The sequence below is a fragment of the Dasypus novemcinctus genome, chromosome 2, assembly GCF_030445035.2.
Source record: "Dasypus novemcinctus isolate mDasNov1 chromosome 2, mDasNov1.1.hap2, whole genome shotgun sequence".
In the NCBI taxonomy this organism is placed as follows: domain Eukaryota; kingdom Metazoa; phylum Chordata; class Mammalia; order Cingulata; family Dasypodidae; genus Dasypus; species Dasypus novemcinctus.
In genome coordinates, this window is record NC_080674.1 from 148,149,818 (window position 1) to 148,165,898 (window position 16,081).

At 41.2% G+C, this 16,081-nt stretch overlaps 1 non-coding gene across 1 annotated transcript in view; it reads left to right on the forward strand.

Moving 5' to 3' along the window:
• Positions 1-16,081, forward strand: part of LOC101416996 (uncharacterized) — a 62,620-nt gene that overhangs the window by 22,483 nt on the left and 24,056 nt on the right. The window contains exon 2 of the transcript XR_009181522.2: positions 10,149-10,356. This is a non-coding gene — a transcript (uncharacterized protein). The remainder of the gene's footprint in view (positions 1-10,148; positions 10,357-16,081) is intronic.

A 16,081-nucleotide genomic window follows, 5' to 3' on the forward strand; every position in this document is an offset into this window, starting at 1 on the left:
CAATGAAGTCTTTTATAGTGATCTTATTTTCATGGACCGCTTCCCAAAGAATAGTTGCTGCTTTTCTCATTGTATGGTTGAGTGACTTCTAATCCTGTGTCTTTGAGCATGTCTTGGATGGTATCATAGGATGGCAGTGTGCAATAAGGTCTCTTAATAGATATTGGCTGTTGTACTGTTTTTGCTATCTCTTTTGGAGCTACGGTTTGTCTTTAATGCCACATTTTTTGTAGCTCATGTTAAAAATTTTAATTGTGAAATATACTTAACATAAAAATCATTTCACCATTTTAGTTGGATAATTCTTTGACATTAAGTATATTGACAATATTGTGTAACTTTTACTACTATTACCAGACTGTTTGCATTATCCCAAACCAAAGCTCATACTCATTTAACAAAAACTCCCTTTTCCCCTTCTCCCCCCACCCCTTGTAACCACTATTCTATTTTCTATCTCTATGAATTTGCTTATTCAAAGTGTTTCATATAAGAGAAATCATACAATGTTTGTCTGTCTTATTTCACTTAACATAATGATTTCAAGGTTCATCCATGTTGTAGCATGTACCAGCATTTCACTGCTTTTTATGGCTGAATAATATTCCATTGTATGTATTTACCACATTTTGTTTACCCATTCATCTCTTGGTAATCGCCCACCTTTTCACTTTTGTGAATAATGGTATGATGAACCTTGGTGTACAAATATCTGCCCAAGTCCCTGCTTTCAGTTCTTTTGGGTGTATGTATTGGAGTGGAATTGTCAGGTCATATGGTAAATCTTTATTTAACTTTACGAGGAACTGCCAAAATGTTTTCCATAGTGGCTGCACTATTTTACATTCCCACCAACAATGCACTGGTTTTCCTCTTTTTCCATATCCTCATCAACACTTGTTATTTTCAGGGTTTGTTATTGTTGTTGTTTTGGTGGTTGGAGGGACAGTTACAGTATTTTATTTAAGTTATTCCATTTCGTTCCATAACCTCCCATGTACTTCTTGGCACCATGAATATTACTGTCATGGTTTCTCCTCAGAAAAGACTGTGCTTTTAAAAAAACTGAGTTGCATTTCCATGTATCACTATATGGTCAAAAATCATTTTCTTAAGGCAAACAGATATAGCTCCATGGGTTGAATGCCTGCTTCCCATGTATGAGGTCCTGGGTTCAATTCCTGGTACCTCTTTTAAAAAAATACATTTTTGTTTACTAAAAAACAACCCCATAATCACAAGAGAAGCAGATGGAACACAATTTTTTTTGTTGAGATTTATCTCTACTAAAAATTCATAGCTCATAATCTTTTGGGTTTGTATTTTCACTTGGGGCCTTTTTGGGGGAAAGGGGGTATGATTGCTTCTCAAAAATCTTTGGTTAATACAAATAACCTGCCTCACTGTATGGAAAGGAAATGAGGACTGGTACCCAGAGAACAGGCAGGTGGTCCTTTATGAAAGGAACCCCAATGGCTCCTAGTAGTGACAGAGTCATCCTACCAGGATAAGGGGTCAGAATCAGTAACCTTTTCCCTTGTCAGTAGTAGCAGTTACTACCAGTCAGTAGTAATAAGGTATAGCAAGGTGAATAGGAGAGGTTCTAACTAGTTGGATAACCCATGGGTTAGAATCTCTAAAACAGGAATGTGCGTGTATTTGAGTAAGCCAGAGCTGGGAAGAGACACCTAGAGAGTCTGGAGAGTGTGACAGAGAAGAGGAAGGTGTGAAGAAAAATTCTTTCTCAGTTTTCCCACCAGGGGACCTACAGAAAGTTGGTACTACCAGTCAAGGGTCCTCTTGGGCTTTTCTTTGAGATGAGGGTGCATTGAATGGGTTTTGCAGTTTTCACATGAAAATGGGAATGATATTGAACAAATGGAAAAGGAAATCAGTTTACCTTGTTTGTTCAGTAAACTCTGATAGAGCACCTGAGGACAAGCCAGTAGAACAAGTGCTGAGGAGAAAAAATAAAGCTGAGAGGTGGTCTTGACTCGAAGGAGCAATCTAGCAGTGGGTATAAGATCCCAGGCACACTACAGAGCATTGTGTCCCAGAGGCCATGAGAGGGAAGGATCTTTCCTCTCCTCTCCTCCCCTCCCCTCCCCTCCCCTCCCCTCCCCTCCCCTCCCCTCTCCTCCCCTCCCCTCCCCTCCCCTCTCCTCCCCTCCCCTCCCCTCCCCTCCCCTCTTTTTAAGATTTATTTTATTTATTTATTTCCCCCCTCACTGTTTGCACTTGCTGTCTGCTCTGTGTGTCCTTTTGCCGTGTGCTCTGTGTATGCTTGTCTTCCCTTTTGTAGGCACTGGGAATCAAACCTGGGACCTCTCACAGGAGAGAGGCACTCGTTAGCTTGAGCCATCTCTGCTTCCTGCTTTGTTGTCTCTCTCATTGTGTTTCCTCTTTGTTTCTCTTGTGCCAGCTCATTGTCTTGCTTGTCTTCTCCAGTAACCAATCCTGGAACCTCCCATGTAGTAGGCTGGAGCTCAGTTGCTTGAGCCACATCCACTTCCCAAGGATTTCTTCTGAATGGCAGGATCAAGAAAGGCATTCCCCAGTCCTCTCCTCTTGGTTCTCAGCATGTCCTTTGTGCTAATGTCTCAGTCTACCCCATTCCAGGCACTTGCTTGTCTCATCTTTCTCTGTAGTTTGAGAGAGAGAGGTGTGAGAGGGTAAGATCTTGCATCTCAGGTGCCTAGTAAATATGTTTGTTGAAAGGCTGCTCTATTTTGGCCCAGAAAGGTGGGGAAAATTTGGAGGAAGAAGAGCTAAGATGATGGAAGTAAAGCATTCTAATCAGTAGGCAGGAGCAAAGGTATGTCAGCAGGCAAATTCAATTTATGACTGAGGACCAGCTGGTAGCCTGGATGAGCTAGAAAGCAGAGCTTTGCTTGAATATACTAGGAGTGATAAAGTTGGAAAATTAACTGGAGTACCAGGTTAAAGTGTCTGGACTTGGTCTTATAGGTAAGGAGGAGCATTTGAAGGTTGAAAGGCAAGGAAGTGACTTGCTTTAAGCATGGCTTCAGAAAGATTAATTTTTTAACAGCGAAATACAGAGAAGGCTGAAATTAGAGAGCTGCTGCCATGATCCAACTTGTAAGAAGGGCCTTGAACAAGAATGGTAGCAGTGAGAATGGGAAGGATGTCCTGCAGTGATGAAAGAACTTGGTCACTGATGACCAGAAGAGGAATAAGTCTAAGACAGTTGCTAGGTTTTTAACCCATATGAAGGAGAAAGTGCCAGTAAAGTCAAGGACCTCAAAAATGTAGCTGGAGGCTACCACTACCTTGAAAGAGTTAGACACTGAGTCGCTGTAGAGAAAGCCTGGCTAACTTCTCAGAGCCTAGATCACTGGCCAAAGGCCTATTTTCAGTTTTTTAAAATAATCATTATCTTAGTAGATATGAACTGGGGTTGTCTTGTTGTTGTTGAGTCATAGGAATTATTTTACACATTTGCCTGTTAAGTCATATAAGAGGTAAAAAGAGCAGTTAAACCAAAAGTACAATACTACAGGATTTTATGTATATAATTACCTTTACCTCTGTAGTTGTCTTTCAGTGTTCTTTATTTCTTAGGGCTTTGTGTTACTAGCTAGTGCCCTTCTATTTCAGCCTGAAGGACCCCATTCGTATTTATTTGAAAGATTTATTTATTTATTTATTCCCCTCCCTCCATTGCCATTGTTTACACTCACATTGTAATCTCTGTGTCTGTGTGTTCTCTGTGCTCATCTTCTTTTAGGAGGCACCAGGAACCAAACCTAGAACCTCGCATGAGGGAAGAAGGTTCCCAGTTGCTAGAGCCATATCTGCTCGCTGCTTGTGTTTCTCGTGTCTACTCATTGTATCTCCTCATTGTATCAGCTCAACACATCAGCCCTTAGGAGTAGCTTGCTGTCTTGCTCGTCTTCTTTAGAAGGCACCGGGAACCAAATCTAGGGTCTCCCATGTGGGAGGTGGGTGCCCACTGTGAGCCACATCCACTCCAGCCCATTAGTATTTCTTGTAGGGCAGTCTTTTAGTAATGAACTGTTTCAGCTTGTGTTTATTTATAAATGTTTTAATTTCTCATTCATTATTTTTCAGGAGGTACCAGGGATTGAACCTGGGACCTCATACATGGGACGCAGACACTCAACCATGAAGCTACATTCACCCCCCCACACCTGTTTGTTTTTTATTTTATTTTATTTTTTTATTTTTCAGTTAGGCCAGTAATTCATTAAAGAAAGGTGAAAAGATAAACAGGAGAAAATAACAGATCGTGGGTCCCAGGTAGAGAGGAAGAGTAATAAAGAGGGCTGATTTACAGGCTATAATTCCCCATTATAGGTTATAAATGCCCAGGTTTTACTTGTATGTTGTTCTAGGCAGGGGGAAGAAGGCAAGAAATGGGAGTAGAAAACAAGAATGAGGAGAAAAGGCAAGAGCAGGGTGCACCTGTATTTTTGAAAAATAATTTTGCTGGATGTAGAATTCTTGGTTGACAATTTATTGTGTTTGTGTGTGTTTTCTTTTTCTTTAAGGACTTTAATTAAATATGCCATCCCACTGTCTTCTGGCCTTCATAGTTTCTGATGTATACACCATTAGTCTTATTTGTATGTGAAAAGTTACTTCTTTCTTGCGGCTTTCAAAATCTTTCTGTTCATTTTGACAATTTCACTATAATGTGTCTAGGTGTAGATCTCTTAGAGTCTGTCCTGCTTGGAGTTTGTTGAGCTTCCTGGGTGTGTATATTCATGTCTTTTGTCAGATTCAGGAAGTTTGGGGCCATTCTTTCTTCAGATAGTTTTTCTGCCCCTTTCTCTCTTGTCCTTTGGGACTCCTATTGGTGTGTGTGTTGGTGTGCTTGATGCTGCTTCACAGGTCCCACCAAAAAAAGTTCAGTATCATACCTTGAATTTAAAGTTTGTTTGTGTTTTGGTTATATTAAATGGTTTGTGCTAGACCATGTCAGTGTTAAGAAAACTTTTCTACTTTGGTTTGCTTCTCTACCGACTTGGGAAAAATTGATTCCCATGGGGTAAAATCCTACTCTTTAAAAGCCAGCTCTGGGATCTTTGATCTCAGCACAGATGTTTCTGCTGTGACTTTTGCTGTTCTCTTACTGGGATATTTTTCCTGCTTAGAGAAAACTGTAAGTAGGTGCAGATTTTATCCCTCTACGATGATTTCTTGGACATACAGGGAGGATATCCAGGAGGGAAAGGGAGGGGTCATGGCAGCTAGATGTGCTTTATGCTCTTTATAAGTGCCTCTGTGAATACTACATGTGATTGATTTTTTTCCTCCCTAGACATTAATGATTCCTTAGGCAGAGGGAAAATGGTACATAACCAAAAATGAGAGGAAAATAAGGGCTAGGGTAACAGAGGACATACATACACACATACAGGAGAGAGTTTTGAAGTTCCCAAGGGAAAGAACTCCTTAGGATGAGGAATAGATGCAACAGATGGATCAAGAAAAATCATAGAACATTGAGGTCTTAAGTTGTATTAGTTATTCTTTTTTCCTCTCTTGAGACCGGCTCAACATAAGGAAGGACTCAAATGGGAGGGATCGCAAAACTTAAGAAAGAGACATAAGAAGTAAGAAAAGATGGGAACAGGGGACTCAAGAGTCTCAAGGACTAAGAGCCTCTACCCAAGATTCCACATCGTATTTTTTTAATATCTCAGGGATGGGAGTGTAGTTACTTTTTTATTCCTTAGATAACATTTTGCCAGAGTAATCTTGTCCACATTTTTCCATGTATGCCCTGCAAGATTTAAATATTTCTTTCTTTCTGCAAACAATTACAGGTTGTTCAGGACAGTATTGCATCCTGAAAAGACCTGATGTTCAAAGGCCTGTACCCTCATTTGCATTATGGAAACATTTTAACCTCTGGCCATATCTCCACATTTCCCCCTTTTTGTTTTTGCAAAGTAATGAATACACCTCGGGTGGTTTCTTGTATTAATCCCAGAGGGTTTGTTGGGAGCATCTGAGGACTAAATACATTCAATACAAACAGGAACAGATAATTAATATACCTCCTAAAAGACCCCCTCCCCAACTCTTAATCCACGTCATAGGGTTCAAGGATCTAAATCCATCCGCAATTCCTGTCATAATTTGTGAGACAGGAAGCAATTGCAAATGAGCATATTGAATGCTTGTTACTTGGGCTTGTAATTGAGAAATATCTAAACTTAAATTGTTTCTATGGCCATGTAAATGACGTTTCACTGATTCCTAAGGAATATCACTGCTATTATATACATAGGGGTTACACAAAAACTAGATATATTCTAATCACATTGTAGGCATAAATGCGTATTTACAGTTTATAATTCTTCCAATCTTAGAACAGCATTTTATACATAATCCATAACTGCAGTTGGTTATACAACAACAAACAATAAGACTTCCAGCTAGCAGACATTTAATGAATAGACTTTCATTTCTCATGGGCTTAAGATTCCCAACCAGCAAGGCTATGTAATAGGCCAGTACTCAATAAAAAATGACCTCATTTTCCCCAGTTTGTATAGTTTGAGGCATGGGCAGTGACAAATCATTGTTACTCCCCATTTTGGGCTGTGGGGCAGCTGAAAATGGACACAGAGAGCAAACAACCGGGGGGGGGGGGGGAGGGGGAATAAATTAATTAATCAAAAAAAAAAAGAAAGAAGAAAAACTGTGAGAGCCCTGGCTGGCACAGAAATCAGTCTCATTAACCCTTCAATAGGGTAAGAGGTAAGGCCATTCCCAGCTCAGAGCCCTTCTCAGTACCCTGTCCAGGTTCCCTGGTAAAATAAAAGTCTTGAAAATGGGGGGCAGAATGCAGACGTAGTCAAAATGGAGACCCTCAAACCATCCTGATGCCATATTATAAATATTTCCATTTATAATCACCACTTTCAAGGGGCTTTCTTCCTATCCCTGCTTCTGGCTACTGATTTAAGCCCCTATTCCTACCCAGCATTTTGTTCCTCAAAAAATCATTATCCTTTTATTCATCTTTTAAACCAGTTTCTGGAGGAAAGGGTTGAACCATGTTCATCTCTTTACCCCACAAAGCACAGTGGCAGGCACAGAGTCGGCACTGCATAAATGTATACATGGTTGAATATCATTTACAATGGTTAATTAGCTTACGTTATTGATTCCCAGAACTGGAAAGATTATAGAGGTAATTTAGGCTAAGCTGGTTTTCAGTCTTTGACTTATGGGCTATTATAAAGTCACCAGGAATCCCATTTCTTTCTGTCTTTCTGCTCTGCTTCTCTGGGTGCCTGCTTTAGTTTTTTCTTTTTTAATTATTGTATATATAACAAAAAAAATTCCATTTTAACCCCTTAGAAGTATACAATTCAGTGGGTACTTCATATGTTGGCTCCTTCTTGGTGCTACAAGTAGGCTATCAACAATTCTGTGGTTATATCTTTCCTAGACTTTGTGTGAGTCTGTGTTATGGGGAAGGAAAGGTTGGCTATATCTTAGGAGAGCCTTTAGCTTTGAGTTGATTGAGCCATTTTAGAACCAATCCTAGTGACTAAGGGAGGCCATTTGTAATTGGCATAGTCTTACATTGGTGAAAGGGGGAACCAATATTGGTGAAAAGGTGAAGACCTGGATTGGCTTAGATCAAACTGGGCTTACCCTGGAGCTGAGGTCAGAGCTTCCCTGAAGCACATGAATTACAAGAAGAATGGGTAGATGTCTAAGTGGAAATCTGGCTATTATTAGAAAGTGGCGATTTGGATGTTGTATGGGCAGCCAGCAAATTAGCGAAGTTCACTATTTTATTTTTTGGGTTCTTTTTTAACAAGGTACTGGGGATTGAACCCAGGACCTCATACATGGGAAGCAGGCCCTTGACCACTGAGCTACGTCCACTCCCCAATGAGAGTTGTTTTTTTTTAGGAGGTACTGGGAATCGAACCTGGGACCTCATACACGGGAAGCAGGAGCTCGACCACTGAGCTACATCTGCTCCACAGTTATTTTAACCCAGATTTTCTAGAGAACACTACTTCATGACTATTCTATTCTTCATATAGAGTCACTTATGAGTTTATTGGTTGCATGTTATGAAAAAGAATTATCGGTGAAATTTATGAGACTTTTTAATTTTTATTTATTTTTTAAAGATTTATTTATTTCTCTCTCCTTCCCCCTCAGCCCCAGTTGTCTGTTCTCTGTGTCTGTTTGCTGCGTGTTCTTTTGTCCACTTCTGTTGTTGTCAGCAGCATGGGAATCTGTGTTTCTGTTTGTTGCGTCATCTTGTTGTGTCAGCTCTCCGTGTGCGCGGCGCCATTCCCAGTCAGGCTGCACTTTCTTTAGCGCTGGGCGGCTCTCCTTACGGGGCGCACTCCTTGCATGTGGGGCTCCCCTATGCGGGGACACCCCCACATGGCACGGCACTCCTTGCGCGCAACAGCACTGCGCATGGGCCAGCTCCACACGGGTCAAGGAGGCCCGGGGTTTGAACCGCAGATGTCCCATGTGGTAGACGGACGCCCTAACCACTGGGCCAAGTCCACTTCCCGAGACTTTTTAATGAACCTACTGTTTATTTAGTTGGAGATAGAAGACATTCAAATAGCTAAAATATATGAATACAGAAGATGTGTAATGGTACAAGGCAACTGTATGACAGATGTCATAATGTTATCTAAATGAATTATCCAGAGAGTATATACTTTTTTCTTTTTTAAGCATTTATTATTTTTTAAAGATGTATGTATGTATGTATGTATTCTCTGTGTCCATTTGCTGTGTCTTCTTCTGTGTCTGCTTGTATTCTCATTAGGTGGCTCTGGGAACCAATCCTGGGACCTTCTGGAGTGGGAGAGAGACGATCATTCTCTTGCACCACCTTAGCTCCCTGAACTGCTCCATCTCTTATTATTTCTCCTCTGTGTCTCTTTTCGTTGCGTCATCTTGCTGCTCCAGCTTTCCATGTGGGCCAGCACTCCTGTGCAGGGTGATACTCCTGCGCAGGGCAGTACTCTGCATGGGCCAGCTTGCCTTCACCAGGAGGCCCTGGGCATTGAACCCTGGACCTCCTGTATGGTAGACGGGAGCCCAACTGCTTGAGTCACATCCGCTTCCCAGAGTAAATACTTTTTATTTCCCAATAATTCTTTGTTTTTAATTTGGAAGTTCTTGTCCCAGGTATTGTGGAGTTTATAGAGTTGATTAGAAACAGGAATAAAGATGCTAGCCCTTGAGAAGTTTGAACCCCAGTCAAAAGGGTTAACAAGCTGAAGAGCTGGGAAGCAGTTGGCCTCCCACACAGAAGCAAGCCATTGTGTACAGAAACCTGTAAACACAAGTGGTTCCTGGTGAACCCTCCAGAGTCCTGGGAGCCTGGGTGATCAAAAATGCTCAACATCCTTTGTAGAGAGCTCTCTGTCACTTGTTGACTGAGCCCATTGCTTGCTGTAGGAGTGTCCAGTCTGGGAGAGCACCAGAGCACTTCAATGCCTGGGGTGGTGATGGTGGTTACAGGCTTTGGTGGTGCTGCTTGTTTGAAGTCCCCACTGTGGCTCAGCCCTGTTTATTAGAGGGTTTCCGATACTGGGTCAGCTTCCACTGTTTTTGTTTGTTTGTTTGTTTGTTTGTTTTAGGTTCTGGGGCTGGGGATTGAACCCAGGACCTCGTATGTGGGAAGCAGGCACTCAACCACTTGAACTACATCCACTCCCCAGCTTCTACTGTTTTGACTCACAGTTAATAGTATTAGTCTTTCTTCCTTCTTGTTGGATTTATCCAACCAATTTGTGGATATTTCAGATAATTTTTAAAAACAAAACAATGTCCTGTTATTCAGCATATTTATTGAGGAGTCTGCCTTATGTCAGGCACTGTGCTGAACTCTAGGGACACAGTGTGGTCCAAAACTGACGTGGTTCTTACTGACCATGCCTTCAGTCTAGTGGAAGCAACAGGCAAACAGAAAGAGACAGAAGATGATTGCAAATGTGATAATGGTGCGATGGGAACTGAAAATGGGCAGAGCTAGAGATTTACAAGTCTTGAACCATCTTGAAGGCATTTTTTAAATGATATCACAGGTTGGAATTTTTTTCTTAACAATTTCAGCAGGTTAAATGCAAATAATTTTCATTCTCTTTGCCTCTTAGGTCCTGATGAATCCAGGGAACCCTCCACCATATTCAGGGCCTGGCCCGACGGCCCCATACCCACCTTACCCACAACCACCAGTGGGGCCTGAAGTCTACCCTCCAGGGCCTATGGGGGGACACTATCCACCTCCTCAGGGGTACCCCTACCAAGGATACCCACAGTATGGCTGGCAAGGTGGACCTCAGGAACCTCCAAAAACTACAGGTACTATGAACGGGGCATGTGTATGTATGTGTATGTGTGGGTGTGCATATGTGCAGTCCCATGTCACCAAAGGAAATGCTTTCTTTGGCAGAGAAGAAATTTGTCTGGCTTTTGTGGATCATTGTTGATGTCCCCAAAACTCTGCCTACTTCCTTCATGCCTTTTTTTTTCTCTCCAGGGCTGATGTCTTTCTGGCCAACATGTTCCTGAGGGCCATCCCTAGAGCACTGGTAGGGGAAAGTACCAGTTGCCAGTTTCATTTTTCAGGTTTCACCTGTTGGGATTATTTTGTCTCTCAGCTTATTGACCTCCAAGTCATCCTCCTGCCTCTGCTAGTGGGGTTGGTTTTCATAATTTTATTTTACCTGCTAGTTGTGTTTTTAGCAGGTTTCTGAGTCTCCCTTATGTGCTATTAATAGAAGAGTGCTACTCAAAATTCAGCCTGCAGACAATTACTAGTCCATGAAATGTTTAACAGACCATGATGGACCATGATGAGATAAGTATAGAAAGTAAGAATAGCATTTAGGAACTTTTAGAGCAATTAGATATTGCTGTGACATCAAAGCATGTAATGTTGCATTTTACAAAAGTGTCAGTCTGTGAAGGATTGGAAATAAAACATCTTAAGAAGCACTGTGCTGCATTGGCAACTATTTTATAACCCTTTGGTTTGCAGAATAGCTCTCCCTTATAGCACTTTCAGTTTTTTTAAAGAGCTAATTCTTACCAAGTGCTCATTTTGTGCCAAGTGGTCTCCTAAGAGCTTTATATACTTTAACATTTAATCCTTGCAATAATCCTTTGAGGTTATTCCCATTTTGCCGTGAGGTTATTAAAGCAGAGTACCCAAGGCCATCCAGTTAGAAGTGGTGGATCTCAGATTTCTGATAGTTTGGCCCAGGAATGTTTTTTTTGTTTGTTTGTTTTAATTTGCTCATTTTATTTAGCTCATATTAGTGAAGTCATACAGTATTTGTTCTTATTGTTTGACTTATTTCATTCAACATAATGTCCTTAAGGCCAAGAATCTGTCCTTGTAATTTATTGCCGTATTCTTCCCTCCCCCCTTCTCTGTTTTCTGAGCTGACCTGTGTTCACCTGAATATATTAGGACCTTAGACCACCTGAGAGATTTCTGTATAGTTTAATCCCTTACTAATCAGAAGTTATAAAAGAGTTGATGGTTAATCTTATTCTAGGATTTGAGGATTCTTTAGAATGGGTGGATGTCATTGAAGAAAAATATATTTTAAGAGGAATTTCACCTTATATGGGAAAGATTTTACTTTTTTTTTTTTTTTTTTTTTTTTTTAAAGATTTATTTATTTATTTAATTTCCCCCCCTCCCCTGGTTGTCTGTTCTTGGTGTCTATTTGCTGCGTCTTGTTTCTTTGTCCGCTTCTGTTGTCGTCAGCGGCACGGGAAGTGTGGGCGGCGCCATTCCTGGGCAGGCTGCTCTCTCTTTTCACGCTGGGCGGCTTTCCTCATGGGCGCACTCCTTGCGCGTGGGGCTTTCCCACGCGGGGGACACCCTTGCGTGGCAGGGCACTCCTTGCACGCATCAGCACTGCGCATGGCCAGCTCCACACGGGTCAAGGAGGCCCGGGGCTTGAACCGCGGACCTCCCATATGGTAGACGGACGCCCTAACCACTGGGCCAAAGTCCGTTTCCCAGATTTTACTTTTAATGTCAAGTCAGAGGCTTTGTTAAGTTTGAATAGAAAAGGTCTAGTTTATCTTGAAGAACTTTTATAATCCAAGTTTCTGTTTTCTTATTGCAGTTTTTATAACATATGCTCAGAATGGTGCAGGAAGTATAACTGGTATAATCAGAGTAGATGGAATTCAGGTCTGTGACGTCAGTGGGGAGTTCCTAAAAGTAAATCTCAGCTTCTGGGTTTTCTACTTCAAAACAAATTAACCTAGTGATAGATGAAATAAGGCAGGCACAAAAGACCACAAACTGTTAATGATTTCATTTATATGAAATTTAAGAATAGGCAAAATTAATCTATAGAGATCAAGCTCAGAATAGTGGTTCCTTCTGGCTGGAGTGGGGACAGGGCATTGGGTGGGATTGGTTATTGATTGGGAAGGGCATAAGGGAGCCTTCTGGGGTATTGGAAATATTCTTTATCTGGGCATGAACATTCTCTGAGTTTATATTTATGATTTGTGTACTTTACTATATTACACTTAAATTAAGACAAGTCAGCACAGCATTTGGGTCATCCAGTAGACTCAACCAATGCCTGCCGGGTATTTTGTCCTCCACCCAAATCCTTCATGGTATTTTTTTGTCCATTTCTGAGCTATATCATTTATACAGTTCTCCAACACTCAACAAGTTTGGAACTTTATTGAGCTTATCTAGGATAAGTGCTTTCTAGGTTCAGTAGACTTTGTCTGTCATGCAGAAAATACCCACAGATTTGGTCCTCTTTCTTTTGGTATAATTTAAGTATTGATGTAAGCTTTTTAAAGAAAAAATAATGTCTTAATTCTTCTGAGGATTAAAAGGCTCTTTTTCTTTTTTTAAAGATTTATTTCTTTTTTCCCCCACCCCTTACTGTTCGCACTTGCTGTCTGCTCTGTGTGTCTTTTCACTGTGTGCTCTCTGTATCTGCTCGTTGTCTTTTTAGGAGGCACCAGGAACTGAACCCAAGACCTCCCATGTGGGAGGGAGGTGCCCAATCCCTTAAGCCACATCTGCTTCCTCCTTGTTAAGTCTCTTGTTTCCTCATTGCATCACCTTGTTGCGTCATCTTTTTGAATCAGCTCACTGCGCCAGCCCATTGCGTTAGCTAACTGTCTTGCTTGTCTTCTTTAGGAGGCCCTGGAAAACCCGGGACCTCCTGTGTGGTAGGCAGGTGCCCAACTGCCTGAGGCACATTCACTTCCCTCTTTTTCTTCAGCATTATCAATTTATCATGATTTCGGGAAGCAGACTTGGCCCAGTGGTTAGGGCGTCCGTCTACCACATGGGAGGTCTGCGGTTCAAACCCTGGGCCTCCTTGAACAATGTGGAGCTGGCCCATGCGCAGTGCTGATGTGCGCAAGGAGTGCCCTGCCACGCAGGGGTGTCCCCCACATAGGGGAGCCCCACACACAAGGAGTGCGCCCCGTAAGGAGAGCCACCCAGCGTGAAAGAAAGTGCAGCCTTGCCTAAGAATGGCGCCTCACACACGGAGAGCTGACACAACAAGAAGACGCAACAAAAAGAAACAAAGATTCCCGTGCCGCTCACAACAGAAGCAGACAAAGAAGAAGATGCAGCAAATAGACACAGAGAACAGATAATTGGGGCGGTGGGGGGAGGGAAGAAATAAATAAATATTTTTTTAAAAAATTATCATGATTTCATAAATGCAGTTAAAAACTGTTTAACCTACTTTCCTAAGGATATGCTGTGGATTTCTTTTTCTTTTATCAACTTGTGAATTTTTAACTGTCAGTTGGTCAAGTTTTTCTCTTACCTGGGATCCAGTTTCTGTGAATGCTACCCTTTGAGGATGTAGACTCACCAAGAGATGAATCTTTTGGGGAACCTATTTCATTCCTTGCTCTTTGTATTGCTTTTGGAATCCCCAGTCAGGATCATTCTTGTCTACTAGGGTCTTGAGTTCTGCAGACATGTCTCTTAAGATCTCTGTAGAGGTTGGTGTGAAATTTTTTCTCTCTGGCTGAATGGTTTAGATTTATCTTCTATTGCAGTTACCATCTCTTGGCTGAAGTGTGTAGTCCATTCTGTTAATGGCTACATGGGCAGAAATTGTTTCTTTTTCAAAGGGAGGGTCTTCTTTAATTGTTCTTCACTGGTGTTTGATAATTAGTAAGGGCTTAATAAAGATGTGATAGATGGCAAGATAAGTAGATGTCTAATCTAAGAAGAATCATCTTTGACCCTCTGCGGTTCATTTTTTTTTTTTCCAGAAAAAATTACAGCAAACAAAAAAACCCTTCATTTTTCCTTAGGAAATGAGCATTTTGGAAACCATGTGATTGAGGGCATTCTCTTGTGGGAATGAGCTTCCCAGGGAGTGTACTTGCAGATTATATTGGGGATCTTCTGAAGTGGTTTATTAATAATAGTAACATATACCATCTTAAGCATAGTGACTGGCATTGTCATCATGTAATCTTCATAATGACCCTGCAAGGTGGGTGGCATCAGCCCCATGTTATAGAGGTAGAATCTGAGACTCAGAGAGGTTGTGTTTGTTATCTATTGTATAGAACATATCTCCTCAAAACTCAGATGCTTAAAACAACCATAACTTACTATTTTTCACAATTCTGTGATTTGGCTAGGAGGTTTTTCTCCTTCATATCACCCCTTCACTTGGGGTCACTCATGAGGCTTAATTCCGCTGTAAGCCTGATTTTGGCTGGAATGTCAAAATGGCCTCACTCATATGACTTAGGTTCTTGGTTTGCCTTTTCTCTACACCCAGTCTCTTGTCATTGGATAGTCTGGTCTGAGGTTCTTTACGTGGCAGCTGGCTTGCAAAAGGACGAGTGTGGAAGCTGCTAAGTTTTTAATGGCTAGACCCAGAACTGGCGCATTGTCACTTCTGCATATTCTGTTTTCCAAAGCAAGTCCAAATTCAACAAGAGAGGAATTCATGTACTATACATTTCACCATATAAATTGTACAATGAGCCATTTTTTAGTATATTCAGAGTTACATAACCATTACTGTGATCAATTTTAGAGTTTTTTTAATCACCTGCAAAAGGAGTTCCCACACACACACCCCTATTATTATCTCTTTACATTAGTGTGGTACCTTTGTTATGGTGAAACAATATTATTATAACAATAATATTAAATATGGCTCATAGTTTACATGAGGGGTCACTGTGTTGTACAGTTCTGTGTTTTTAAGAAAATTTTTATTCTAGTAGCATATATACAACTTTTCCTTTTAACCACATTTAAATATACAATTCATTGGTGTTAATTACATTCACAATATTGTGCCACCATCACTGCCATCCGTTACCAAAAGTTTTCTATCACCTTAGGCAGAAACTCTGCACCAATTAAGCATTAACTCCTCTTTCCTACCTCCACCCTGGCCCCTGGCACCCTGTATTCTAGTTTCTGATTCTATAAATTTGCTTATTCTAATTATTTCGTATAAGTGAGAACATACATTATTTGTCCTGTTGTGTTTGTCACAAAAACATGTTACTCAGCATAATGTCTTCAGGGTTCATCCATGTTGTAGCATGTATGAGAACTTATTCCTTTTTCTGGCCAAATGTATTCCATTGATGGATATACCACATTTTACCAAATTTTGTTTATCCATCCTCTGCTGGACACTTGGGTTGCTTCCTCTTTTTGGCTAACACTGCTGGGAACATTCATGTACAATAGACTCCATCTCTTCATAGGTGGAACAGCATGTGAATACAAGGTGAGAGGAATTGTTGGTGACCATCTTTGCAGACAATCCACCACAGTTTGCCCTTTGCCCTCAACAGTTCGTGTCCATCCCATGTGCAGAATACACATACCCCTCCCAAGATATCGCATCCAATATGTTGTCTTCAAGTCCAGGTGTCATCTTCTAAATAATCCATATGTAGATAAGGTCCCTAACAGGCTGTGCTGCTCCATACCCCACCTTTGCTTATATTTCAAACTCACTGCGCACTCCTCATTCCCACTTTTGTCCCAACTTACACATCTCTGGAGAGCAAACAAACCATC